Source organism: Chrysochloris asiatica, unplaced genomic scaffold (assembly GCF_000296735.1).
Source record: "Chrysochloris asiatica unplaced genomic scaffold, ChrAsi1.0 scaffold00231, whole genome shotgun sequence".
NCBI lineage: Eukaryota > Metazoa > Chordata > Mammalia > Afrosoricida > Chrysochloridae > Chrysochloris > Chrysochloris asiatica.
The window spans coordinates 2,272,259-2,283,573 of NW_006408749.1; the positions used below are offsets into that span (position 1 = coordinate 2,272,259).

General features: G+C 43.2%; 1 protein-coding gene across 1 annotated transcript in view; it reads left to right on the top strand.

The window, feature by feature from the left end:
* Positions 1-11,315, top strand: part of PAK3 (p21 protein (Cdc42/Rac)-activated kinase 3) — a 384,476-nt gene that overhangs the window by 49,972 nt on the left and 323,189 nt on the right. The window lies entirely within an intron of this gene.

An 11,315-nucleotide genomic window follows, 5' to 3' on the forward strand; every position in this document is an offset into this window, starting at 1 on the left:
TTGACTTCCCTGGGTAACTGAAAGATCTAAATGTGGAGAGAGTAGACTGGAAAAAGAACCCCGGTAGTGCAGCGGGTTAAGCATAGGGCTACTAATATTAACCACAAGGTTGGCAGTTCAAGCCCACCAACTACTCCATGTGAAAAAGATGAAGTTGTCTGCTCCCATAAAGATGTAGTCTCAGGAATCCTATAGAGAGGTTCTACTGTGTCCTATGTGGTTGCTGTTAAGTGCCATTGACTCGGTTCCGACTCATAGGGACCGTGTATAGGGTTTTTGAGCAGCAGCTGGTGGGTTTGAACTTCCTGCCTTGTGGTTCTCATTGGTGATCCTATAGCACACAGGAGTCCTGTAGGCAGTGAGTGTTATTTTGTTTTTTATACTTTGGAAAGTATAGAACTCTATGTGACTGCAAGGTATTTTTATTGTTGTTTTACCTGTTCCTGGTCTCTGGTGTTTGGACCATTTTGGTTAATTACCAGGTATTTGAATTCATATGGGATAGTCCAGGATGGATCCAAGCTCTGTGGAACTGCAGAAAAGAGAGGTGAGGGAGTTGTCTTTAAGGGTAAGCACTGGCCTCAGACAGATTCCTCCATCTGTGTAGGTTCTTAGGTAACTTATTGAACTTCTCCGAATCTTAAATTTCTCATCTATAAAATGGAATTGTAAGGAAGACAATGAATAGGGAGGGAGCTCTTATGCTAGCAGCTCTGGCATGTGGTTGCTGTTAATTGCCGTCGAGTCAATTCTGACCCATAGTGACCCTGTATAGGGTTTCCAAGGAGCAGCTGGCTGGTGAGCTTGAACCACCAACCTTGCAGTTCAAATGACGTTGCAGTCTGGCGCATTAGCCCGCAGTGCCACACCAGGACTCCCTGGCGTATGGTAGATATTTGATAATAATTGTTGTTATTATTGATGTTATCTGCTCCCGTATGCTAAGAAAACTTTGTGTGATTCCTTAGTGTTGGTGAATAGCTGGTGCTTGCTAAAAACACAGATTACCGGGTCTCATCCTGAAGAAATTCTGATTCCATGGTTTTGGAGTAGAGCACAAGAATCTGCATTTAACAAGGACTCCAAGGGATTGTGACCTGGGGCCAGAATTAAGAACTATTGTCTAAGTAGTGTTTTGTAAAATGCCAACTAAGGAAATCAATTTAGTGAAGAGTAACCAGCAAAAAAAAAAAAAAAAAAAAAAAAAAAAAAGATTAGGAAATACCGGGATGGAGTTTTGGTGTGGCGCTGTGGGAGAAGCACTGTACTCTTTGTTATCCACAAGGTTGGTGTTCAAATCTACCAGCAGTTCCTTGGAAACACTATACATGGTTACTCTCTCTATATATAATTCAAGTCATGGTATATTCAGTCTCCCATATATACGTGACAGCTGGACAAGTAATAAGAAAGACTAGAGAAAACTTGATGTATTTGGATTATGGTGTTGGCAAAGAATATTGAATATGCCATGGACTGCCAGAAGAACGAAGAAATCTATTTTGGAAGAAGTATGGCCCGATAGATCCTTGGAATCAATGATGTTGTTGTTAAGTTGCTTGGAGTCGGTTCTGACTCTTTTTGACCCTGTATAGGGTTTATAAGGAGCTCTGGTAGTGTAGTGGTTATAAATCAGGCTGCGAACCTCAAGGTCAGCAATTCGAAACTACCAGCTTTTCCGTGGGAGAAAGATGAGGTTTTCTGATCCCGTAAAGATTTACAGCTTCGGAAACCCTGTACACAGTCGCTACGAGTCGGAACCGGCTCCACGGCACATAACCACCACCATAGAGTTTACAAGGTAGAAGCGATAATGGTGTTTGTTTAATGTAGGTACAGTTACCAGGAGGGACCAGTTCATGGAGAAGGGCATCATGCCTAATAAAGTAGAAGTTTAGCGAAAATGAGGAAGACCCTCAACAAGATGGCTTGACACAGTGGCTGCCACAATGGGCTCAAACATAACATCAATTGTGAGGATGGTGCAGGACTGGGCAGTGCTTCTGTTGTGCAGAGGGTCATTGTGAGTAGGAAATGACTCCACATCACCTAACAAGAACACCATCCTGTATCTTTTTTACTGATTTTATTTGTCTTCCTGCCCCAACCCCCGCCAGCTTGAAACTTTCTCGCAGAAGTTGCTGATGTTGTTGCTGTTGTTGTTGAGTGCCCTCGAGTTGATTCCGACCCATAGTGGCCCTGTATAGCATTTCCGAGGAGCGGCTAGTATGTTTGAAACGCATACCTTACGGTCCAGCACATTATTCTACAGCAGTACACCAGGACTCCACAGAGTTCAAATTTGTATTTATTGTGTTCACTATTTTATTCCCAGTGTTGAGTAGCTCATTTAAAACAAAAACAAAAACAAACCCACTGCCATGGAGTTGACTCTGACTCACCAGTGAACATAAAGGACTGAGTAAAACTGCTACTTAGGTTTTCCCAGGCTGGTAGCGTAGTGGTTATGAATCGGGCTGCGAACCTTAAGGTCAGCGGTTCGAAAATACCAGCTGCTCCGCGGGAGAAAGGTGAGGCTTTCTACTCCCGTAAGGATTTACACCCTCAGAAACCCTGTACAGGGTCTCTATGGGTCGGAACCGACTCGACGGCACTTAACAACAACAACAACAAATCTTTACGGAAGTAACTGCCTCAGCTGTATCCCACACAGTTGCTGGGGAGTTTGAATCTCAGACCCTATGATTAACCCATAGTGCCACCAGGGCTCCTTCCTGGTGCATAGTTCCTGCTGCTGCATGCCACCAAGTCGGTTCCCATTTATAGCAACCCTGTATATGCTTTGAGAATGTAATCTCTATGGGAGCAGACAGTCTCTGTTGTTTAACAACAACAACAACCATAAGGTCAGATGAATTACAACTGCTGACCTTATGGTTGTTGTTGTTGTTAAATGATATCTATTTGCTTCTGACTAGTAACGAGCCTGTATAGGGTTTCCGAGGAGTGGCTGGTGAGTTTCCACTGTGGACCTTGCTGTTCAAACCTACCTTATGGTCAAGTGCTTATCCTACAGTGCCACATCAGGACTCCAATCTTGTGGTTAGCAGCCCAGTTATAGCCACTATGGCTCATAGTAGGGGCTCAATAAATAAATAAATATTGAATACATGAATGAAGTAAAATACAGCTTGGAATAAGTGCTTACAAGGAAATAAAAAAGCTTGGAGCCCTGTTTTGGCTCTGTAGGAGCCACAAGATTAGTGTTTCAAACCCTCCAGCCACTCCTTAGAAACCCTATACAGGGTTGCTATAAGTCAGAATGAACTTAACAGCAATGGGCTTTGGTTACTTTACCATAATATAACATAACGTGCTGTAAATAGGACATTGACCCACCAAACCCACTGCCATCTAGCTGACCCTGTAGGTTTTCTGAGGCTGTAAATCTTTAACAGAGCAGATAGCCTGCTCAGCAGCCAAGCCAGTGTGTTCGAACTGCTGATCTCTCAGTGAGTAGCCCAACATATAACTCACTACACTACCTGGCCTCCTTAAATAATAAACAGTTTAGAAACATAACCATATGGTTTCAGGTTTTGTTTTCTTTTTTCTAGAAAGATTGGAAATTAAATTTTATGTGACATTTTCAATTTTCAGATATTTCCAGATCTTTTCATTTTTCTAGAGAGTTTGTAAATCTGAATATTTATGTGAAACTTTAGGGTTAGCTCCTGGTGTGGTGCTGTAGGATGAGCACTGAACTGTGAATCACAAGGTCAGCGATTCAAGCCCACTAGCTGCTCCGACTCGACGGCACTTAACAACAAACAACAGCAACAACCAGTTCAAAAAGTTTTAAATGCTATTTGGACCAAAGAAAATTTGTCTGTTTCAGATTTTATCTGATGGCCAGTTTGTGACCTTTGTCATAGGTCCATAGGAGCCCTTGTGGTGCAATGATTAAGTGCTTTACCTCTAACCCAAAGGTCTAAAGATCACAGCTGCTCTATGGCAGTCTGCTTCCATCATGATTTAAAGTCGTGGAAGCGTATGCGTCAGCTCTACCAACAGTAACTAGTTTGGTATTGGTCATAGATTTGTAGAACGTTAGGGCTGTGGAAATTGTTACGAATTGGTGCCTTTTAGAACTGAAGATAGAGTCCTGATGTGGCGCCGTGGGTTAATGTGCTGGACTGTAGGGTCAGTTTGAACCACAAGGTTAGCTGTTCAAGCTCACCAGCAATTCCTCAGAAACCCTATACAGGGTCGCTATGGGTTAGAACCTACTAGAAGGCATTTAACACCACCACCACCAACAGAACTGAAGGCAGTGGTGGTTCAGTGGTAGAATCTTTGTCTTCAGAAGAACTTCCATACTAAGGGAATAGGAAGAAAGGTCTGGGGATCTACTTCTGAAAATCAGCCAATGAAAATGCTGTTGAAATGGCAAAAATTGTATTACTTATATTTTACACAGTTAAAAATAATATTTAAACACTATGGACAACAAGAGTTCAAACATGTCCATGGGGTTGACAAGAAATGTTATCCATGCAGCTAACAACAACAATCAGAAGTAGAAACTCAGGCTAGATACTGTCTCTGTGGTCACACAGCTAGCTTGTAGCAGAACTGGGTCTTGAACCCAGGTTTTTTGCCTTTTGATACGTTTGCACATTCACTTTGCTGACTGTTAGCCTTGCCACTCTTCTGGTGAGGATTGGGCTAATTTGCCCTGTGTTGAGAGAGGGCAGCTTTCAGTCCCCAGTCCCCTTTCTCATAAGGAATATAACAGAGTCTTCACCACTCATCTGATAAGCCCCAGGCACTTCTCACCAGAGTGTATGAATTTACTTGCCTTCCCAATCTCAACTCTCGATATTGCCTCTTGGCGCTCTTTATTGCTTTTGCTTCAATGATAGAATCAAGACAAGGTCTTTATAGGAATGTTATTAGCATTGCTACCAGCCAGTGATGTCTTCCTGGAGAATCACTGTGGTCTACTGCAAAGCAGCTGGTACTCAAAGTCCAGAGGGCTTTGGCTCAATTCTCAAAGGTTTGACCTGAGACAACTTACTTATTAGCCCCTCTGGCCCTCAATTTCCTTAACTGTAAAATGAGAAAAATAAGATCAGAACTCTTATCTCTTGGGGCTGTTGTGAAGTTAATGTGAGATTGTACATATGAGAATGCTTTGAAAAAAAGAAAAAAACATAACATTTTATAAGTGTGAGAATATAATAATATTATTTATAATAATATATGATATTATTATTATATTATTATAAAGTAATTACTGAATATCTATTATGTGCTGGTGTGGTGCTGTGCATTAATGAGCCAGACTGCAAAGCTGTTTGAACGGCAAGATTGGCGGTTCAAGCTCACCAGCTGCTCTTCAGAAACCCTATACAGGGTCGCTGTGGGTCAGAAATGATTTGATGGCACTTAACAACACAACAACAATTATGTGCTAACTAGCATGCCTGTATTCAGGAGGTGCCAAGAGCAGAAGACCTGGGTGGCCTAGCTTATAGTCTAACTGAGCAGAAAGGAGATACGTGAATGGCAAGACAGCCAACACTGCAAAGCCAGAGATGACCAGGTGTAAATGACACGTGTAGGTCTCTAGGATGAGAGATCGTAGTGGAAAGGCGGTGATCATGGAAGGCTTCCTGGAAGGGGTTGGATTTAACCAGTGCTTTGGAAAAAATGGACAGGATTGCGCTCTCTGGAAAAAGAGGAAAGACGGGCAATGGCGTAAGTAAAGGTTGAACTCACACAGTGTTTTGGAGGCCCAATCGACGTGGAGTGGAGGCTAACATTTATCAGACTTATGCACTTGGTTGGAATATAGAAGAGAAACTCAAAGCATCCTTCACATGAAACCAAAGCAGAGGTCAGGTGGGATTGCTGATCGTATTATAACCCACTCGATGCCATCAAGTCAATGTGACACCATAGGACAGACTACAACTGCTCCTTACGGTTTCCCAGACTGGAAATCTTTATTGGAGCAGAAAGCCTCATCTTGGTCCAGTGGAGTGGCTTGTGGGTGAACTGCCGACCTTGCATTTAGCAGCCTAATGATTAAGCCACTATGCCACCAGGGCTCTTCGATTACCAGGGCCAGCTTCTGTGAAATGCGCACAATATTACTTTCTACGTGATAGGGCTATTCTGATCATTAAATGAAACGATGGGTTTTAAACATTTAGTATAGTGCCTTTAAAGGAGCTCTGGTAGCATACTGGTTATGAATTGGGCTGCTAACCTTAAGGTCAGTGAACCTTAAAGTCAGCAGTTTGAAACTACTAGCTGTTCCGCGGCATAAAGATGAGGCTTTCTGCTCCTGTAAAGATTTACAGCCTAGGAAACCCTGTACAGGGTCGCTGTGAGTCGGTTCCGATTCCACAGCACATAACCACCACCACCATAATACCTGTAAGGAGCTCTGGTAGTGTAGTGGTTACGAATCAGGCTGCTAATCTCAACGGTCAGCAGTTCGAAACTACCAGCTGTTCCTCAGGAGAAAGATGAGGCTTTCTACTCCTGTAAAGATTTACAATCTTGGAAACCCTGTACAGGGTCGCTGTGAGTCAGAACTGACTCCACGGCACATAACAATAGCAACAACATAGTGTCTGTGTTGTGGTGTGGTAGTGTTGAAGTACAGTTGAGTCTGTTCTGATTCTTAGTGACCCTGTATAGGGTTTCCAAGAAGTGGCTGGTGAGTTTGAACTGCCATCCTCATGGTTAGCAGGAAAGTGGTTATCTTACAGTGCCACACCTGGACTTTGATACATGGTTATTGGCCAATAAATGTTAGAGGTCATTATCATTATCAATTTTCTTCTTACTTTGAAGTTAATGGTAATAACATGGGCTTTGGAATCTGTCTGATATTAGTTGCATGGATTTGGGCAAATCACACTACCTCCATGTTCTTAGTTTCCTCATCTTTATTGTTGTTGTTGAATAATAGTTCTTGTTGCTAAGCGCCATCAAGTTAGTTAGACCCACAGCAACCTTGTATAGAGTTTCCAAGGACTGGCTGGTGCGTTTGAACTACCAATCTTTTGGTTAGCAGTCCAGTGCTTTTCCTACAGAACCACATGTAAGGAGTCCTGGTGTGCTGTAGGATAAGCATTGGGTTGGTAACAGCAAGGTTGGCAATTCAAGCTCACCAATCACTCTTGGAAACCCTATACAGGGTTGCTATGAATAAGAGCCGATTCAACGGCACTTGACAACAACAAAGCCATTGACAAGGTGCAGTGGTGGTGGTGGTTGTGTGCCATCGAGTTGGTTCTGACTCAAAGTGACCCTGTGTAGGATTTCCGAAGCTATAAATCTTTAAGAGTGCAGTAAACCTCATCTTTCTCCCTCAGAGCGGCTTGTAGATTCGAACTGCTATCCTTGTGGTTGTCAATCCAACTTGTAACTTACTATGCTACCACATTGCTTATTGACAGGAAGTGAGATGGCAACCAATGGCAAAATTTTGTCCTGAGAGGGCCATTGTCTGACTAATGTCCCTCTTTTTGGCCCTCTGTAAATTGTGACTTTTACCCCAAAGACCTTGTCCAATAAGGACCCCTGATGGCACAGTGGTTAAGCATTAGGCTGCCTGCCAAAAAGTCAGTGGTACAAGCCCTTCAGCGTCTCCAAGGGAGAAACATGTGGCATGACAGCCTGCTTCCGTAAGTATTGTGATTTGGGAAAGCCTATGGGGCAGATGAGGAGTCCTAGTAATGGCGCTGTGGGCTAATGCGTCCAACTGCAAAGTCATTTGAACTGCAAGGTTGGTGGTTCAAACTCACCAGCAGCTCCTTGGAAACTCTATACGCAGTCATTACGGGTCGGAATCGACTCTATGGTACTTAACAACAACAACATGGGGCAGATGGATTCTGTCCTATTGAGTCTCTATGAGTTGGAATCGACTCAGTGGCAATAATATTTGGGTGTGTTGTTTTGTTTTTCTTTTTTTTTGAAAAACTTATATTGAGTGAAGGTTTACAGAGCAGATCATCAGTTTTACATTCAGGAAATCACATACTTTGCTTCATTGCAATGATTGTAATCCACTCCATGTACTATTAGTTAACAGTTGTTGTTGTTGTTATGTGCCATAAAGTCAGTTCCAACCCATGGGCACCCTGTATAGGGTTGCCAAGGAGCGGCTGGTGAACTTGAACCACCAACTTTGCAGTTCAAACCGACTTGACAGTCCAGTGCACTAACTCACAGTGCCACATCAGTTAACAGTATCTACCTTTATTTTCTTTAACTCTTTTTCACCTTTTTCTTGTGAATTGAGTGATGGTTTACAGAGCAGGTCAGCAGTTTTATATTCAACAAATCCTATACTTTGCTTCATTATATGTTTGCAGTCCCCTCCATGTATCAACAGCATTTGCTTCTATTCTCTGAACTATTACATTCCTCCCAGCAACTCCGACTGTCTTCATCTTTCCACTGCTAATCTCCCTCTTGTATATTATTGTAAACCACCTCCCCAGTCCCTTGTAACCATCATAGATTGTTTCTTTCTTTTTTTTTTTTGAACAATTATATATTTCACAGTTTCAAAGTAACAGTGAATAACCCTTACTATCCCATTCAAATCCTTTACTGGGATCCAGTCTCTATCTTGAGGTGTGAAGTTTTGAATATGCCTACATAAGTAGTTAACAGGGCACCCAGGTCGAAGCTCATCCAGGATCCATAGCTTATCCGGTTGTGTAGCTCATCTGGGCTATGACTTTTCAATCTTTTCCCAAGCAGGAATCCTCATCTTTGTTGTAAAGGGGCACGCAGAGTGCCTGCCCAGTACATCATCTTGCCAGAAGTCTACATAGTCTTTTCCTGGGCCATTTGGCTCTCTAGTTTTGATCTGGGAATATCATCAAAGTCATTTTCGTTTCTTTTCTGAGGGGGCTTTTCTGGAGGATCGTCATGTAGTTGGTCTCCCAGAGATGGTAAAATACATTTCCTCAGTTACAGACACCTGCATAAATTAGGTAATGGAGTCTTGATGACTTATGATGCCGCAGACCCAACCTTCTTCCCCACTCTGGGGCTGGCGTTCTTAGACCCCGTGACCTTGAACACAGTGTACTGACCTCAGCTGAATATCCCATGTAGTTTTTGGTCATTGATCAAAGCGTTAACTGTTTCTCTCAGTTCAGTATGTTCGAAAGGAATCTGATTTTGGCTATTTGTTCCCATCTGGAATAGATGCAACCCTTTAACCTCTGACAAGAAACGGAACTCTCATCCAAATGGTATTCAACTGTAACCACAAAACCCAAACCCAATTCCGACCCATAGCGACCCTGTATAGGGTTTCCAAGGAGCCGCTGGTGAGCTTGAACTGCCAATCTTGCAGTTCAAATGACTTTGCAGTCTGGCGCATTAAACCACAACGTCACACCAGGGCGCTATGAATCTTTACAGGAGCAGAAAGCCCTATCTTTCTCCTGAGGAACCTCTGGTAGTTTTGAACTGCTGATTGTGAGATTAGCAGCCCAGCTTGGAACCACTAGCTAAGTCAGAGCTGGCCACTGGGCAATCCAGATCCGGTACTCAAGGACTGGGTCCTTCGGGGCATCCATACGAGTGACCCTTCCAGCAGTAGCACAGTAACTTCTTCAGCGTGAACTTTAACTCAAGAGTGTTGCTTCCAGTAACTTACATCTAATTCTGTAAATATCATTAGGTCCTTGGGCACCGCCCAACTCATGGCCTGCACCATGTCGGCTCCCCATGCCCGAGTGTGTAGCTCAGGCCCCAGATCTCCCCTGCCCACATCACCCCCACTGCCAAGCCACAGTACCAAGGCAGAGGCTGAGGCCGCCATGTCAGTGAACAGAAGCATCAACCACTTGCCCACCAGGAAGGCTGCAGTGTCTGCCATCGCCAGGGCCCCCTGCACTTGATCCCACCATCTCCTGTCACTTCATGGGTGTTTTTATAGGCAGCAGCTCATGCAGTTCCTGCAGAGCTGTCTTTAGGGCTCTGTGGATACTAAAGAGATGGTTCATTGGTCTGTAGGGCAGCACAAAGAGGAAGTGACAGTGTGGAGAGTGAGAGAGATACAGTCTCATGGAGCTGACAGGAACTCAGGCAGAGTACTTTTGCATCTGAGCATCTGTTTAACCAGCTTTGGCTGATACACACATTGCCATACCCTCCTGCTCAGTCTCTGAAGGACCTTCTCAAGGTCAGAAAGCCTTTTGGTGGTTTTCCTGAAAATATTCCTCCTTGCTACCACTGGGTGGCAGTAATCCTAGTTGTGTCACTTGAGCAACCCAAAGTAAGTGTATAGATACACTTTTTTTTTTTTAATCAACTTTTCTTATTGTGAATTGAGTGAAGGTAAGCAGACAAGATCATCAACTTTACCTTCAATCAATCATACGTGTTGCTTCATCTCAATGACTACACTCCCTCACTGTAATAGCAGTTATCCAGCTTCCATCCTGTGGTTTCCCTTGTACATTTTATAGTGCACAAACGAACAAAGCAAAAATATTTGATGTACACAAACAAACAAAAATATATGTTAAATGTTCAAAGGGCACAGTTTGCAAACCAGCCTCCTGCCTGCAGATACACAACTTTTCTCAGTTCAGAGGCCTAAAGTCCTCAGCTGCTCTATCTCTCTGTGCTATCATCTCTGCCACCTTCTCTGCTGTCGCCACTTTTCTAGGTAAGATCTCATGCTCTTCCTTTTTGATAGACTTGAGATCCTCTGTTACTGAAATGAAAGATTAACTATTCCTCCCCTTTTAGTTACACATCTCTGCAATTACAGTTGGAGTCTTGGTGTGGTACTGTGGGCTAATGCGCCAGACTGCAAAGCCATTTAAACTTCAAGGTCGGCGGTTCAAGCTTACCAGCTGCTCCTTGGAAACTATACAAGGTAGCTATAGGTCGGCATTGACTCAACAGCACTTAACAACAACAACAATTACAGTTGTGACAGTTAATAGCAATTAATCCTGATACCAATTTCTCACAATTGAATCATAAAATCCTATCACCATCACCCCCATCCCCTTTCACCAGATCCATCTGGGAAAGAGGAAAACTATTCAGTGGGGACTCCTAATCCCCTCGTTTTGAAACTAAACACACTCATGAAAGTTTGTAAGCCAGTCACTTCATGCCTTTATAGTCTCCCACTTTTTTTTAATGTTTTATTGTGAATTATATGATAGTTTACATGAGAGAACTTTAGTTTTACATTCATTCCATCATATATCATCTCATTGCCATGGTTCCAATCCCCTCCATGCATCATCAACCACCCAAAGGGCATATCCCAGAAACCCACCCCCTAC